Here is an 18,593-nt window from a genome sequence, read left to right on the forward strand (position 1 = left end):
TAGTATTTGTATAATATATAAAGATAAATACACTTTGGCATAAATTCATTAGTATAAACTCGTATATACTAGTATAAACTCAGTGTCTGTATATTAGTATAATAAATATATATTATAAACTCATTAGTATAAACATGTATACTAGTATAAACTCATTAGAATTTGTATTCTATATTAATAGTATAAACTCATATATGCTAATATAAACTCAGTATTTTTATAACAGATATTAATGTAATATGCTAGTATAAACTCATGAGTATAAAGTCATCTATGTTAGTATAGTAAACATATACTTGTGTAAACTCATGGCTATCTGTTAATAACCAGGAAGGTACAGAGTTGATGTCTTGAGCCAGCTGGAGATTGCCTTCCATGGCGGGGTATAACCCAGTACTATCCTTAGTTAGTTTTTATTTTTATTTTACTCTGTGGCCCAGAGGGTTTAAGTCTTGCCATTGGTGGGCCTTGGGAAGATCTTCCAGGCTGGCTACAGCGTTGTGACCTGTGGAGTGTCCCTCATTTTGAGTTTTTCTGATGTTTTCTCCTGGTTAGAGGGAAGCTTTGCATTTTTGAAAGTCCTCCGTAAGGCGATGTTACCATGATGTCTAAACATCCTTTTTTTTTATTTTGAGACGGAGTCTCACTCTGTCGCCCAGGCTGGAGTTCAGTGGCACAATCTTGGCTCACTGCAAGCTCTGCCTCCCGGGTTCATGCCATTCTCCTGCCTCAGCCTCCCGAGTAGCTGGGACTACAGGCGCCCGCCACCATGCCCGGCTAATTTTTTGTATTTTTAGTAGAGATGGGGTTTTACGTGTTAGCCAGGATGGTCTCGATCTCCTGACCTCGTGATCCGCCTGCCTCAGCCTCCCAAAGTGCTGCGATTACAGGCGTGAGCCGCCGCACCTGGCCCTGTCTACACATCTTGACACCTTGCTTCTAGTGATGTTAATCTTGATGGTGAAGGTGGTATGTGCTGGAAATAATCAATGGGTTGAGGGGTATAGACTTGAAGACTGTATGCAAATGTCCTGTTTCTTTTTCTTTTCTTTTCTTTTTTTTTTTTTTTGAAAACAAGTCTTGCTCTGTCGCCCAGGCTGGAGTGCTGTGGCATGGTCTCAGCTCACTGCAACCTCCACCTCCTGGGTTCAAGGAATTCTCTTGCCTCAGCCTCCCAAGTAGCTGGGAATACAGGTGCCCACCACTACGCCCGGCTAATTTTTGTATTTTTAGTAGAGATGAGGTTTCACCATGTTGGCCAGGCTGGTCTCGATCTCCTGATGTCAAGTGATCCACCCACCTTGGCCTTCCAAAGAGCTGGGATTACAAGTGTCAGCCACTGCGCCTGGCCGTATTTCTGTTCAAGGAGTATTGAGTTTCTTATTTCCTTGCCAGAATGTGGAAATGAGATGAAGACCCCCACAAAAGAGAACAAGCAAAGGCTACTTATTCAGAGCTTGCTCTAGCAGGGGTCCGCCACCATCACAAAACTCAAAGACAGAGGAGGGGAAAAGCTTTATCGTGGAAAAGGGAGGGCTCAGGTGTGTTCTGAAGAAAGGCTTTGTCCTCCAGGGGAGCTGGAGGCAGCTCCCAGGAAGCATGGTGGTGTCCTGGGTGAGGGGTTAGGGGGCATATTTGACTTCCTCTCCTCCTTGGACTTAAATTGGAAATGGGAAGAAGAATTAGGAAAGCTTGCAGGTATTAACGAAGCCTTGGCCACTGGCGGCCAATTGCTGCAGAGGGAATGGATCAGAGTTCTCTCTTTTTTCACATTACAGCCTGTGTGTGATGTGCTATTACATACGGCCCACCACTTGTTTTTTTGTAAATAAAGTTTTATTGAAACTCAGCCAACCCCATCATTTGCATAATGCCTCTGGCTGCTGGTTTTGTTGTTGATGTTGTTGTTTGTGTTTTGAGACAGGGTCTCCCTCTCTTGCCCAGGCTGGAGTGCAGTGGCACAATCATAGCTCACTGCATCCTCTACCTCCCAGGCTCAAGCCATCCTCCTGCTTCAGCCTCCTGAGTAGCTGAGACTACAGGCACATGTCTACAAGGCCTGCTAGTTATTTTATTTTTTGATTTTTAGTAGAGATGGGGTCTCGCTTTGTTGCCCACGCTGGTAGAATTCTCTTTTTATATATGGTCCTAGTAGTGGAATGCTGGCTATGAATATATCAAGATTCATGCCTCCCATCTCTCAAACTAGGAGAAGCAACTGCTGATGAAACATTAAGACAATTCCAAGGCACAGGGCAATGTTTTCTCGATGGGGAGTTTTGCTGCGTTTTGTCATGGCTCATGTCCTACATATTGGAATTATTCCATCTGCAGAGGAGGAGGAGGAACCTCAATCTTCAGCTTCAATGGTGCCTTTGGCAGCAAAGACCTGGAGATTGTTCACTTGTGAAGGATGCAGGGGACAGATTCAGGGCCAGGTGAGCACCTCCGTTTAGGGTTTAGGAGCTGGACGGCAGCTCTAATTTTTCAGCGTTCCCATCGTTGTTGCAGAAGAAGCCATCTCCTTGGGGGATTCTCTTGTCAGGGAGACATGTGTTCACCAACCTCCCCACACCCTGCATACTTCATCCTGTATCTTGTCTTCAGAGCTGTGTCTTCCTTATCAGCCCTCACTGATGGGGTGGCTGGGAGGATCCAGCCTTTTCCACCTGTATTTGGGCATCCGGGGAAAGACAATAGAGATGGGAACTGGGTGTGGCTGTTTCTTCACCACCAAAAAGGTTCATCAAACGTTTATATACTTGGCCGGGCACAGTGGCTCACACCTGTAATCCTAGCACTTTGGGAGGCCGAGGCGGGCAGATTACGAGGTCAGGTGATCAAGACCATCCTGGCCAACATGGTGAAACCCCGTCTCTACTAAAAATACAAAAATTAGTCGGGCGTGGCGGCACGTGCCTGTAGTCCCAGCTACTCAGGAGGCTGAGGCAGGAGAATCGCTTGAACCCGGGAGGCAGAGGTTGCAGCGAGCCGAGATTGCACCACTGCACTCCAGCCTGGGTGACAGAGCGAGACTCCATCTCAAAAAAAGAAAAAAAGAAAAAAAAAAAGTTTATATATTTAATCCCAGCACTTTGGGAGGCCAAGGCAAGCAGATCACCTGAGGTTGGGAGTTCGAGACCAGCCTGACCAACATGGAGAAACCCCATCTCTATTGAAAATATAAAATTAGCTGGGCATAGTGGCCAATGCCTGTAACCCCAGCTACTTGAGAGGCTGAGGCAGGAGAATCGCTTCAACCTGGGAGGCAGAGGTTGTGGTGAGCCAAGATCGTGCCATTGCACTCCAGCCTGGGCGACAGAGGGAGACTCCATCTCAAAACAACAACAACATAAAGCTTATATACTTAATCCAGTCTATTACTGATGGGCATTTGGGTTGGTTCCAAGTCTTTGCTATTGTAAATAGTGCTGCAATAAACATCTATGTACATGTGTCTATAAAGAAAATGTGGCACATAGACACCATGGAATACTACGCAGCCATGAAAAAGAACGGGATCAGCCGGGTGCAGTGGCTCACACTTGTAATCCCAGCACTTTGGGAGGCTGAGGCAGGCGGATCACCTTAGGTCAGGAGTTCAAGACCAGCCTGGCCAACATGATGAAACCCTGTTTCTACTAAAAATACAAAAAACAATTAGCTGGATGTGGTGGCGGGCACCAGTAATCCAAGCTACTCAGGAGGCTGAGGCAGGAGAATCGCTTGAATCCGGGAGGCAGAGATTGCAGTGAGTGGAGGTCTCACCATTGCACTCCAGCCTGGGCAACAACAGCAAAACTCCGTCTCCAAAAAAAAAAAGGATGAGTTCATGTCCTTTGCAGGGACATGGATGAAACTGGAAACCATCATTCTTGGCAAACTAACACAGGAACAGAAAACCAAACACCGCACGTTCTCACTCATAAGTGGGAGTTGAACAATGAGAACACATGGATACAGGGAGGGGAACATCACACACCAGGGCCTGTTGGGGCTTGGGGGCAAGGGAGGGAGAGCATTAGAACAAATACCTAATGTATCTGGGACTTACAATCTAGATGATGGGTTGACAGGTGCAGCACACCATCATGGCACATGTATACCTATGTAACAAACCTGCACGTTCTGCACATGTATTCCAGAACTTATCCCAGCACTTGGGGTGGTTGAGGCGGGCAGATCACGAGGTCAGGAGATCGAGACCCTCCTGACCAACATGGTGAAACCCTGTCTCTACTAAAATAAAAAAAAAAAATACAAAAATTAGTCGGGCGTGGTGGCGCATGCCTGTAGTCCCGGCTACTTGAGGCTGAGTCAGGAGAATCGCTTGAACCTGGGAGGTGGAGTTGCAGTGAGCTGAGATTGCGCTACTGCACTCCAGCCTGGTGACAGAGCAAGACTCCATCTCAAAAAACAAAAAAAGTTTATATACTTAACCATGTGGAGTTTGCCTTATACTTTGAACCCTTCCAAGAGCCGGGTGCCCCAAAGATCTTTAACTGAATCCCAGACTCATCTATTAGAAGTTCTCTGCATCTTACATGAATTTCAAGGTCACTTCATTTATTTTCTATAATTCCCTTCTTTGGGGATTTGTGTGTAGTGTCCAAGTCAGCCACTTTCTTCTTAGCAAAAGCTGTGATTGCTTTGTAAGATGTTGTAATTCAGGAATATTTATCATCTATTTATATAGATCTTCATAATTATCTATCTTCATTTATATCTACCTATTATCTAATCTATCATCTATCCATTATCTGTGTATCTCTGTCTACCTATTTATCTATCTACCTATCTAATCTATCATCTATCCATCTATCATCTGTGTATCTCTACCTATTTATCTACCTATCACGTATCATTGTCTGTTCATATATTATCTATCATTTACCTCTTCTATCTACCTACCTACCTACCTACCTACCTATCATCTATCCATCTATCATCTGTGTATCTCTATGTATTTATGTATCTATCTACCTATCACCTATCATTATCTATTAATATATTATCTATCATTTACCTCATCTATCCATCCACCCATTTATTTATAGATCTATTTACCCATCACTTATCACCTATCCATATTCATCTATCATCTGTTCATGTATTCTTTCTACTTATCTTGCCATTTACCTATCATCTATCTTATGTACCTATCATTCTATCATCTATTGATCAGTTATGTAGCAATCTATCATCTCTATCATCTGTCATCTCTTCCCATCATCTGTCTGTGTCTACCCTATTTATCTACCTACCTACCTACCTATGTCTCTATCTATCTATCTATGTCTCTATCTACATATCTAGGTCTCTATCTATTCTCTATCAATTTCTCTCCCTTTTCTCCTCCCTTTCTTTTTGCTCCACCCTCTGCACTGGGCTTCAAAGGAATCCAGTTGGAATGTGAATTTCAGGGATAGCATGAAATGATGCCTGGGATCTCAGCACCGATATCCTACATCTGACCTCAAAGCTTCTAGAAAGAGTGTTACTCAACCATGTGCTCCCTAACAGATGGGTGTCAATAAAAGAGGAAAAGCCAAGTTTTGTAAGGTTTCAAGGCATCAGGCTGTTCTCAGCCACTGCTCCGTTCACCTCCTAGAACAGAATCGGGCTCAAAGAAGGTGCGTGATGACTATATGCGGAAGCAATAAATGCTCAACCACCAATAAATGCTCAGCATCTCCTTGACTTTTCTTCAAGATGCCCCAGACATGGGAGTGCTTCCTTCCTGGGGAAGTCGCTTGTGTCATCAAATCTAAAATCTCCTCTTGCATCTCCTGTTCTCTGGGATATAATTACATCGTTTGCCAGAGATTTTCTTCAAGCGTGGCAGCCAGTGTTGTTACCTTGTGACTTGACTTTCTCCCCTCAGTCCTGGTTCGGTGCTAGAGGTAAGGTAGCGGCCGTGTCAGAATTCTGAACACGTTTGGTTCAGAATAACATCAGTACTCACCATGATCCTTATGAGTCTGACCGATGTTTGTGTCTGCACTTTGGCCTCTTGGCTCTTTAAGTGAAAGTTGTAAATTTTCTGTTGTAAACAGCACAGAAATGTCAAATCCTTGACCCAGGGAGAAAGAGAATAAATCAAGCCTCTAATGTGTTTCATATTCAGAGAAGCATTCAAAGGTTGATGAGAAATAAATGTTTATTTAAAAGATGATTTTTCTTTTACTTTTTTTTTTTTTTTTTTGAGATGGAGTCTCACTGACGCCCAGGCTGGAGTGCAGTGGCACAATCTCAGCTCACTGCAACCTCCACCTCCTGGGTTCACGCCATTCTCCTGCCTCAGCCTCCTGAGTAGCTGGGTTTACAGGCATCCGCCACCACACCTGGCTAATTTTTTTGTATTTTTAGTAGAGGCAGGGTTTCACCGTATTAGCCAGGATGGTCTCAATCTCTTGACCTCACGATGTGCCCGCCTCAGCCTCCCAAAGTGCTGGGATTACAGGCGTGAGCCACGGTGCCCAGCCAAAAGATGATTTTTCTTTAACTGTTCTCTGTCGAGTTGTTAAATCAATTGTGTATATTGTTTCTGTATTTCTCCTTAAATAATTTTCAAAAAAAGCAGAACTTGGAAAGATCATGAAGAATGTCAATGGTGTGTATTTTGAGCCTCTAGCATTCATCAATTCTGAGACCTTTTCTACACTGATTGATTGATTGATAGGAGATCAAACTGTACAAATGGTCATTATTAGTCCTTAAAATATATCTTAGCTGGGTGCGGTGGCTCACTCCTGTAATCCCAGCACTTTGGGGGACTGAGGCAGGTGGATCACAAGGTCAGGAGATCGAGACCATCTTGGCTAACACGGTGAAACCCCGTCTCTACTAAAAATACAAAAAATTAGCCAGGTGTGGTGGCAGATGCCTGTAATCTCAGCTACTTGGGAGGATGAGGCAAGAGAATGGCTTGAACCTGGAAGGCAGAGCTTGCAGTGAGCCAAGATTGTGCCACTGCACTCCAGCCTGGGTAACACAAGACTGTCTCAAAAAAATATATAGAGAGATATAGATATAGATATATATCTTGTATTCCTACTGATGTGGCCATGAGCAGGTTGAATAGTTACTGCATGGTTTTCCTTTTAATGTGGGATTTTCTGTTCATGGCCATAAGCTGAACATCTTGTCCAGGTTGTGGTTAAGCCTAAGGAACATATAACTCAAGAGCAGGCATTTTCCTTAGCTGAGGGTGGCAGTTGCAGGCTGAGTCTGAAGGCCCGAGACCCAGGAGAGCTGAGGGTGTCAGCTCCAGTCTGAGTCTGAAGACTTGAGACCCAGGAGAGCTGGGGGTGTGAGTTCCTGTGTGAGTCTGAAGGCCTGAGACCCAGGAGAGCTGGGGGTGTGAGTTCTAGTGTGAGGCAGAAGGTCTGAGACCCAGGAGAGCCAATGGTATGAGTTCCTGTGTGAGTCTGAAGGCCCGAGACCCAGGAGAGATGAGGGTGTGACTTCTAGTGTGAGTCTGAAGGCCTGAGACCCAAGAGAGCCAGTGGTGTGAGCTCCAGTCTGAGTCTGAAGACTTGAGGCCCAAGAGGGCTGAGGGGGTGTGAGTTCCAGTCTGAGTCTGAAGGCCTGATCTTTCAGCTCAATGGGAGAGCTTTTTCAGTGCTTTTAAAATCCATTTGTCCATATTGAGATTATTGTTCTCAGCTGTAATTTCAATGTCGTCAGACTTCTGAGTTTATCAAGCCTGGTACATTTGCATGTGATTGTGTGAATTTGTGTTTATTTCTGGGCCAAGGTAGAAAGAATAATGAAATCATTAATTTTTATTGAAAGATGAATCAAGTCTATTCCCTAATTATTTCCTGCTTCACTCTGGTGGCCTTGGGTTTCAGAGATGAGACTGGAGCAAGAGGAGGTATCTCAGAAGCTATCAGGAGACTGCATTCCAGCTGGGCGTCTCCTAAGTTGGGCAGGGGATTTTTAAAACACCAGTATCTTCCTCCCCTTTGCCTGCTTGGACTTTGGTCTACAATCAGAGAATGGTCCTTCTCACGGCCATGCAGGGTACCAGGAGGGGTCCAGGAGGAGGTGGGGCTTGGCCATCCTGATGCCATTCTTGCCTCAGTAGCCTCTGAAGGACAAAGAACAAGCAAGTGGGCTGTTAGGTTGCATTGCTGAAAAATGTCACAGGCATCCCCTCTACAGCACATCATCGGACCTCAAAAGCAGCCTCCTTGGTGGGGCATCTTGGTCCCAAAAGTTAGGAGAGACTAGAGTTGCTTTCATTCCTGTTCACCTGGAATCATGCATTGCAAGTGTTCATTCCCTTGTGGAGTCCTTCTTTCCCTCCCTCCGTCCCTCCCTCCATCCCTCCCTCCGTCCCTCCCTCCGTCCCTCCCTTCCCTTCCTTCCTTCCTTCTTTCCCTCCCTCCCTCCTTCATTCTTTCCTTCCTCTTGTCTTGATCTGTCGCCCAGGCTGGACTGCAGTGGTGCAATCTCAGCTCACTGCAACCTCAGCCTCCTAGGTACAAGCGATTCTCCTGCCTCAGACTCCTGAGTGGCTGGGATTACAGGTGTCCGCCACCACAGCCAGCTATTTTTTTTTTTTTTTTGTATTTTTAGTAGAGATGCAGTTTCACCATGTTGGTCAGGCTGGTCTCAAACTCCTGACCTCAGGTGATCCACCTGCCTTGGCCTCCCAAAGTGCTGGGATGACAGGCATGAGCCCCTGCACCCAGCCAGTGGCTGTCTTTCCTTGGCCAGGGTGTCTATGCAATTGAGCTTGGGTTAGGGGCAACTATGCATTTAATGCAGGTCGGTCAATTATATGGTTTACTCTTTAGGGCTTTCCTTTGCAAAGAGTGTACAGTAATGGATGCCGTGTGGGTGGCTGGAACGTGGCAGACATTCTCTGGAATAATGCTGGCAAAATGCTCTTTCCTCCTAAGAGAAAAAGACACCCATAAGTCCAGGAGGATGCCTAAGAAAACAGTCATCAATCGGGAAAGAAAAACATAGCCGTCTCCATTGCATGCCACGGTTGAGCCAGCACTATATTTCTCTCTTTAGTTGTGTGTGTCTATGTGTGTGTCTATGCCTGGTGTATGTAGTATAAGATCCAGACTGAAGGCCTGAGACCCAGGAGAGCCGAGGGTGTGAGTTCCAGTGTGAATCTGAAGGCCTGAGACCCAGGAGAGCCGAGGGTGTGAGTTCCAGTCTGAGTCTGAAGACCTGAGACCAAGGAGAGCTGAGTGTGATGATTTCTGGTCTGAGTTTAAAGGCCTGCGTCTGGGACTCACACTGTCTGCTTTGCGTGAGAATGTACAAGGATTGTCAACGCTGCTGAGGTCGTTAAACATTTCATACTCTCTCTCTCTCTTTTTTAATCATACTGCAGCCATTCTTTTTTCCCTAAGGGATTTGTTTCTAACCCACTGAGAAGCAGTAAAGTGTCATCAACCACAGATTGTGCCTATTGCAAAGTGAAGTCTTATGTTGCTTTAGCCTGCAAAAAGCATGAGGATTCTGAAGTAAAATATCAACAGTGCATTCATTATAATGATTCTGTGGTTCAATTGAAGCTTATATGTCAGAGAACCCATGCTTATTTTTATTTACTTTGTTTTTTGAAAGTCAAAATTTACGTTTATTTAAAAGTTTTTCATTTTTTAAGTTTTTATTTGAGGTACAAGGGACCATGTGAAACTTTATCATGGGGGTTTGTTGTACAGATAATTCATCACCCAGGTATTAGCCACCAGTACCCAATAGTTATCTCTTCTGCTCATCTCCCTTCTCCCACCCTCCACCTTCAAGTAGACCCTACTTTCATTCTGTGTGTGAAGAAGTTTTCATCATTTACCTCCCACTTATAAGTGAGAACATGTGGTATTTGGTTTTCTGCTCTTAACATTAGTTTGCTTAGGATAATGGCCTCCAGCTCCAACCATGTTCCTGCAAAGGACATGATCTCATCCTTTTTTATGGCTGCATAGTATTCCATGGTGTCTATGTGCTATGTTTTCTTTTTTTTAATGTTTTTTATTTTTTTTTATGATTATACGTTAAGTTCTAGGGTACACGTGCACAACATGCAGGTTTGTTACATATGTATGATGTGCCATGTTGGTGTGCTGCACCCATTAACTCGTCATTTACATTAAGTATTTCTCCTAATGCTATCCCTCCCCCCTCCTCCCACCCCACGACAGGCCCTGGTGTGTGATGTTCCCCATCCTGTGTCCAAGTGTTCTCATTGTTCAAGTCCTACCTATGAGTGAGAACATGCAGTGTTTGGTTTTTTTGTCCTTGTGATAGTTTGCTGAGAATGATGGTTTCCAGCTTCATCCGTGTTCCTGCAAAGGACATGATCTCATCCTTTTTTATGGCTGCATAGTATTCCAAGGTGTATATGTGCCACATTTTCTTTATCCATTCTCTCATTGATGGGCATTTAGGTGTATTCCATGTCTTTGCTATTGTGAATAGTGCTGCAGTGAACCTATGCATGCACGTGCCTTTTTTTTTTTTTTTTTTTTTTTTTTTTTTTTTTTTTAACACAGAGTCTCACTCTGTCACCAGGCTGGAGTGCAGTGGCATGATCTCAGCTCACTGTAACCTCTGCCTCCCAGGTTCAAGCAATTCTTCTGCCTCTGCCTCCTGAGTAGCTGGGATTACAGGCGCCCAACACCATGCCTGGCTAATTTTTGTATTTTTAGTAGAAACAGGGTTTTACCATGTTGTCTAGATGGTCTTGATCTCCTCACCTCGTGATCTGCTGGCTCAGCCTTCCAAAACTGTGCCCGGCCTCGCACGTGTCTTTATAATAGAGCAATTTATATTCCTCTGGTTATAGACCCAGTCATGGGATGGCTGGGTCAAATGGTCGTTCTTTCTTCAAAATGCTTAAGTTTAAAAAATTTGACTCTCACCATTCATTGCGATGAAACATGCAAATGTGTCCTTAAAATAAATAATAAATAGGCCGGGCGCGGTGGCTCACGCCTGTATTCCCAGCAGTTTGGGAGGCCGAGGTGGGTGGATCATGAGGTCAGGAGATCGAAACCAGCCTGGTTAACACGGTGAAACCCTGTCTGCACTAAAAATACAAAAACTAGCCAGGCATGGTAGCATGAGCCTGTAATCCTAGCTACATGGGGGGCTGAGGCAGGAGAATCGCTTGAATCCGGGAGGCGGAGGTTGCGGTGGGCTGAGACTGCGCCCCTGCACTCCAGCCTGGGGAGAGAGCAAGACTGCATCTCAAAAAGTAATGATAATAAAAATAAAATAAGTAAATAAGTAAAACCTGCCTCCAGACAATGGAATAATTTCGAGGACTAACGTGAAATGAGCTATCAAGCCATGAATAAGCATGCAGGAACTGTGAGTGCATATTGCTCAGTGAAAGAAGTCAATCTGAAAGGCCACCTACTGTAGCATTCCAACTCCATGACATTCTGGAAAATGCAGAACGATGGGGACAGTCAAAAGATCCCTGGTTTCCAGGGACTGCGAGTTTTTTATTGACTTCTCTGCAATCGGGCTATAGAGTTCTAACATTTGTAGAGATAGTTTCTTCAGTAAATTGGTTATATGGCAGCCAGATGTTAGCTACTGGTTGACTTGGGCAATCATTAATCAATAACCTTCATCTATTTTATTTATGTATATATGCACACATATACAAACCCATATAGTGGATGGAGTATGTGGTAGATTTGTTAGATGGTGTCTCCCTGTCCATCTCTCTCTCTCCCTGTATGTCTATGTGTGTGTGTATAGACAGATGATAGGTAGATAGATAGAGAGATGATAGATATGGGTGGGTAGATGATAGGTAGATAATAGATGGATGAATAGATAGATACATACATGGATGTATAGATGGATGATAGATACATACATAGATGAATGGATAGATGATAGATGGATAGATGATGATAGGTAGGTAGATAGATATGCGTAGGTAGATGATATGTAGATAATAGATGGATGACTAGATACATACATAGATGGACTTATAGATGAATAATAGATAGATAGATGAGTAGACGATAGATGGATAGATAATGATAGGTAGGTAGATATATAGATAGATAAATAGATATGGGTGGATAGATGATAGGTAGCTAATAGATGGATGAATAGATACATACATACATAGATGGACTTATAGATGGGTGATAGATACATACATAGATGAATAGATAGATGATAGATGGATACATAGATGATGATAGGTAGGTAGATAGATATGGGTGGGTAGAAGATAGGTAGATAATAGATGGATGAATAGATACATAGATAGATGGACTTATAGGATGATAGATACATACATAGATGAATAGATAGATGATAGATGGATACATAGATGATGATAGATGATAGATATTGGTGGGTAGATGATAGGTAGATAATAGATGAATGAATAGATAGATACATACATAGATAGATGGACTTATAGATGGATAATAGATACATACATAGATGAATAGATAAATAGATAGATGATGATAGGTAGATAGATGATAGATATGGGTGGGTAGATGATAGGTAGATAATAGATGGATGAATAGATAAATACATAGATGTACTTATAGATGGATGATAGATACATACATAGATGAATAGATGATAGATGGATACATAGATGATGATGATAGGTAGATACATACATAGACAGCTATAGATAGATGATAGATGACATGTCTATCTATGTTTCTATGTATCTATGTACTCATCCATCCATCCGTCCATCCATCCATCTGCACACATACGTAGTCATGCACGACATAATAACATTTCAGTCCATGATGGACCACATATACAATGATAGTCCCGTAACATTACAATATTATAGTTTTCCTGTACCCTGTTCTATGTCTAGGTATGTTTAGATACATAATTACTTAGTGTTACAATTGCCTACAGTATTCAATACAGTCGCATGCTGCCCAGGTTTGTAACCTAGGAGCAATAGGCCATATTGTGTAGCCTAGGTGTAGAGTAGGCTGTACTATCTAGGCTCGTGTAAGTGCACTCTCTGATGTGCATACAAGAATGAAATCATGTCATCATGCATTTTGTAGAATCTATCCATGTTTTAAGTGACCCATGACATGTCTGTAATAACTGTATATGGTAGATGAGGTATCTATCTATCTGTCATCATCATCTATCCCATCCATCTATTCATCCATCTTTCCATCCATCCATCGATCCATCCATTCATGTATCCATCCATCCATCCATTTATTCATCTAACCACCTTGTCTGTCTATGCAATCTCATCCATCTATCTACCCATCTATCTACCTACCTTGACTATCCATCCAACCATCCATTTATCCATCTTCTCACCCTGCTATCTATCGATGTATCTATGTATCTATCATCTATCTATCATCTATCATCTATCTATCATCTATCTATCTATCATCTATCATCTATCTATCATCTATCTATCTATCTATCTATCTATCTATCTATCTATCTATCTATCTAATCTATCCATCTGCCCACCCATCCAATCAACCATCCATCCGTCTGTCCATCCATCCATTTATCCACTCACTCTATCTCTCCATCTCTATCTGTTCCATCTCATCAATCTATCTATCCATTCATCTACCCACCCTACCTGCCTATGTATCTATCTATATATCTATGTATCTCTGTATGTATGTAAGTATGTATGTGCCTATCTGTCCGTCCATCCATCCATCCATCCACTTACCCTGCCTGCCTCTCTCTTTCTCTCTCTAGTAGATAAAAGTTACAATTAATTAATGATTTTCAAAGTAATCAGTAGCTGAAATCTGGCTGCTATATGACTGGCTCACTGAAGAAAGTGTCTCTAAGTCAGAATATTAGAACTCTATTGCTCCAGAGCATTTAATGAAAGAAGATATATTTATGAAGTGAATTTATTTTTCACCAGAGGTGATTTTTTGAGGACTTTTAAATGGAAGAGGGTTTGAATATATTGCAGAGATCAATACATTCTTGAATGCCTTTCCATAAATTAGACGAGAATAAAGTTACTGATTGTGGGGTGCAGAACAGTGCTCCCCCATACCCTCTCAAAACAGTCTGCATCTTCATCCCTGGAACCTGCAAGTACATGACGTGGAAAAGACGAATGAAGGTGGCAGGTGGAATTAAGATTTCTAATTAGGCAATCTTAAAATAGATTATCCTGATTCTCTGGGTAATGTCATCACAGGCATCATTATCAGTGGAAGAGGGAGGCAGGGAAGACAGAACATGAGGGACTGCAGAGTGAGAAAGAGCAGACAGGTCGTGGCTGGCTTTGCTGATGGAGGAAGGGGCCATAAGCCACTGGATACAGGTGGCTTCTAGAGATGGAGTTGGCAAGGTTCTCCCCTAGGGTCTTCAGGGCAGCATAGCCCTGCTGACACCTCAATTTCAGTCCACTGCACTTTTGATCTCCCAAACTATCAGATACTACGTTTGAGTGTGTGTGTGTTTGTTTGTTTAAGACAGAGTCTCACTATGATTCCCAGGCTGGAGTGCAGTGGCGAGATCTCGGCTCTTTGCAACCTCTGCCTCCCGGGTTCAAGCGATTCTCCTGCCCCAGCTTCTCGAGTTGCTAGGACTACAGGCACCCACCGCCACGTCTGGCTAATTTTTGTACTTTTTTTTTTTTTTAACAGTGACGGGATTTCACCATGTTGGCTGGTGTTGAACTCCTGACCTCAAGTGATCCACCCACCTCGGCCTCCTAAAGTGCTGGGATTACAGGTATGAAACACTGTGCCTGGCTGTAAAATGTTTCTTATTGGACCTAAAAGGGTGCCTGGCTCTTAGTTGATATCTGCTGGTTCTGGAAAGGAAGGAAGGAGAAAAAATAAAAAAAGGCAGGGGAAAGAGGATTCTCTATAGAATGTGGATTTTTCCTGCAAGGGGCGGCTTTGCAGGGCCATTTCAAGATATGGCAGAGATACGTGTGCATGTGTCTTTATAGCAGCATGATTTATAATCCTTTGGGTATATACCCAGTAATGGGATGGCTGGGTCAAATGGTATTTCTAGTTCTAGATCCCTGAGGAATCGCCACACTGGCTTCCACAATGGTTGAACTAGTTTACAGTCCCACCAACAGTGTAAAAGTGTTCCTATTTCTCCACATCCTCTCCAGCACCTGTTGTTTCCTGACTTTTTAATGATCGCCATTCTAACTGGTGTGAGATGGTATCTCATTGTGGTTTTGATTTGCATTTCTCTGATGGCCAGTGATGAGCATTTTTTCATGTGTCTGTTGGCTGCATAAATGTCTTGTTTTGAGAAGTGTCTGTTCATATCCTTCATATGTTTATTGTGGCACTATTCACAATAGTAAAGACTTGGAACCAACCCAAATGTCCAACAATGATAGACTGGATTAAGAAAATGTGGCACATAGACACCATGGAATACTATACAGCCATAAAAAAGGATGAGTTCATATCCTTTGTAGGGACATGGATGAAACTGGAAACCATCATTCTCAGCAAACTATTGCAAGGACGAAAAACCAAACACTGCATGTTCTCACTCATAGGTGAGAATTGAACAATGAGAACACATGGACACAGGAAGGGGAACATCACACACCGGGGCCTGTTGTGGGGTGGGAGGGGGGAGGGACAGCATTAGGAGATATACCTAATGTAAATGACCAGTTAATGGGTGCAGCGCAACAACATGGCACATGTATACAATATGTAACAAACCTGCATGTTGTGCACATGTACCCTAAAACTTGAAGTATATAAAAAAAATATGGCAGGGAAATGTGTTTTGGGGGTAAAATATTTTGATTTTCTTCCTTGTCATGCCAGAGTCAGATGGGAAAGTAAGTCATGATCTACAGGGTTAAATAAAACCCATCTGATGAGAATATATTATGGTTTGTATGGCATGACTCCCCCGCCAGACCCCTTAGATAGGAATTTAGGCAAGATAAAAAAAAAAAAAAAATCAGAGCCTCGTCCTCACACACAAGGCTTCAGTGGGATGTGTTGGTGCCCCGGCCGCATGATGGACGCATAGCAAGTCCCAGCTGCTGTGAGTCCTGGCTGCTAGTGGCTCCCGGCTGTCCCCTCCTCATCAGAATTTCCCTGGGCTGGTGGATGCCGCTTCAGCAGAGAAGCCTGGATGGTGAACTGATTTCTCATTAGAGCAGACAGCCCGTGACTAATAGGACAGAGCCATAACTCAACCTTCTTCCCCAAACTGGGGCAGCCTGGGGAGGAGGGGCTGTTCTTTCTCCAGGTTTCCCCGGGAGATCAGGCAGGTGCACGTGGGATATCGCTTCTAGGGAAGTTGAGCTAAGACAGGTCATTTAGGGATCCTGGAGGCTCCGAAAGAGAGGGTGTCTTCCTTCCAGGCAGCTCAGTCTGAGGGATCAGACACTTCCATTGTCTTCCAAGCATATGAATATCACAGGCGTGTGGGAAATGCATGCATGTTTTTTTTTTTTTTTTTTTTTTTTGAGATGGAGTCATGCTCTGTCACCCAGGCTGCAGTGCAGTGGCAAGACCTGGGCTCACTGCAACCTCTGCCTCCCAGGTTCAAACGATTCTCCCGCTTCAGCCTCCCAAGTAGCTGGGACTACAGGCGCCCACTACCACACCTGGCTAATTTTTTTGTATTTTTAGTACAGACAGGTTTTCACTGTAATGGCCAGGCTGGTCTCAAACTCCTGACCTCAGGTGATCCACCCACCTCGGCCTCCCAAAGTGCTGGGATTACAGGCGTGAGCCACCGCGCCTGGCCAACGCACACATACTCTTTGCAGAGTCTTCTTGAGGGTGTGGAAAATGATATTAGGCATATTATCTTCAAGCAAAGGGAACTCTTAAAAGCAGGCATGGGGGAAATCAAACATTGCAGGCCAGCTGAGGTGGCTCACGCCTGTAATATAAACAAGGAAATCCACGTTACATACAGAGGAACAAGAATACGAATTCCAGGCCAGGCACAGTGGCTCACGCCTGTAATCCCAGCACTTTGGGAGGCGGAGGTGGGCGGATCACCTGAGGTCCGGAGTTCGAGACCAGCCTAGCCAATATGGTGAAACCCTGTCTCTACTAAAAATACAAAAATTACCGGGCATGGTGGTGACACCTGTAGTCCCAGTTACTCGAGAGGCTGAGGTAGGGAATTGCTTGAACCTGGTAGGCACAGGTTGCAGTCAGCCGAGATGGCATCACTGTACTCCAGCCTGGGCAACAGAGTGAGGCTCTGTCTCAAAAAAAAAAAAAAATACAAATGCCAACAGTCTTCTTGTCGAGAAGTCATGCAAACCAGAATTCAGAGAGTGATCTGTTTTAAGTGCTGAAAGGTAAACCAACAATCCACAAACAAAATCTGTCTGTCTGGAATAATATACCAGTGAAAATGCCTTTTAAAGTGAAGCAGAAACAAAGGCTGACATCAGAGATGGAGAGAATTTAGACAGCCAGATGTGAACCCAGAAAATCTGAGACAGGGCTCAGTTAATTTTTATTTTATTTTAAAGACTGAGTCTTGCTCTGTTGCCCAGGCTGGAGTGCAGTGGTGCGATCTCGGCTCACTGCAACCTCCGCCTCCCTGTTTCAAGCGATTCTCCTGCCTCAGCCTCCTGAGTAGTTGGGATTACAGGGGCGCGCCACCACTCCCGGCTAATTTTTTTGTATTTTCAGTAGAGACGGGGTTTCACCATGTTAGCCAGGATGGTATCAATCTCCTGACCTCATGATCCACCCACCTTGGCCTCCCAAAGTGCTGGGAGTACAGGCGTGAGTCACCGTGCCTGGCCAAGCAACTCCTAATCTTAATAACGGAGAAAGAGGGAGGCTTATGGCTCCGTGCAACTCTCGAAAAAAATATGGAAACATCAGTCCCTCAAGTGACAGAAACAAAAGAATGACATCTGGCCGGGCGCAGTGGCTCACGCCTGTATTCCCCGCACTTGGGGAGGCTGAGTCAGACGGATCATGAGGTCAAGAGATCGAGACCAGCCTGGCCAACATGGTGAAACCCTGTCTCTACTAAAAATACAAAAATTTAGCTGGGCATGGCCAGGCGTGGTGGTTCACGCCTGTAATCCTAGTACTTTGGGAGGCTGAAGCAGATGGATCATGAGGTCAAGAGATCGAGACCAGCCTGGCCAACATGGTGAAACCGTCTCTACTAAAATTACAAAAATTAGCTGGGTGTGGTGGCATGCTCCTATAGTCCTAGCAACTTGGGAGGCTGAGGCAGGAGAATCGCTTCAACCTGGGAGGTGGAGGTTGCACTGAGCCGACATTGCGCCGTTGCACTCCAGCCTGGGTAACAGAGTGAGACTCCGTCTCAAAAAAAAAAAAAAAAAAGAATATCTTCATAGACCGTATTCCAAAAGCTGTCTTGTTCCTACTTTGCAGGGGTAAGAACACAGACATTGCTTTCAACACACTATCCCTCCCTAAACTAATTTCTGCAGACAATGACATTTCCACACGTATTTTAGACTGATCTGCTTTCACTTTTGGGGGCTGTTTAAAGCACCCAGGACTGGGTGAACACCCCCAGAATTCAGAACTTTGCCAGCGTGGGGAAGGAGAGGGCTGGGAGAGTCAAATCTTGCTTCAGTGTTTCTATGG

General features: G+C 44.0%; 1 long non-coding RNA gene across 2 annotated transcripts in view; it reads left to right on the plus strand.

Annotated features, from left to right (window-relative positions):
• Positions 1-18,593, plus strand: part of LOC134736040 (uncharacterized) — a 78,926-nt gene that overhangs the window by 34,942 nt on the left and 25,391 nt on the right. For both annotated transcript variants that reach the window (XR_010119740.1, XR_010119739.1), the window contains exon 2: positions 14,640-14,727. This is a non-coding gene — a long non-coding RNA (uncharacterized lncRNA). The remainder of the gene's footprint in view (positions 1-14,639; positions 14,728-18,593) is intronic.

The sequence above is a fragment of the Symphalangus syndactylus genome, chromosome X (genome assembly GCF_028878055.3).
Source record: "Symphalangus syndactylus isolate Jambi chromosome X, NHGRI_mSymSyn1-v2.1_pri, whole genome shotgun sequence".
NCBI classification, from domain to species: Eukaryota; Metazoa; Chordata; class Mammalia; order Primates; family Hylobatidae; genus Symphalangus; species Symphalangus syndactylus.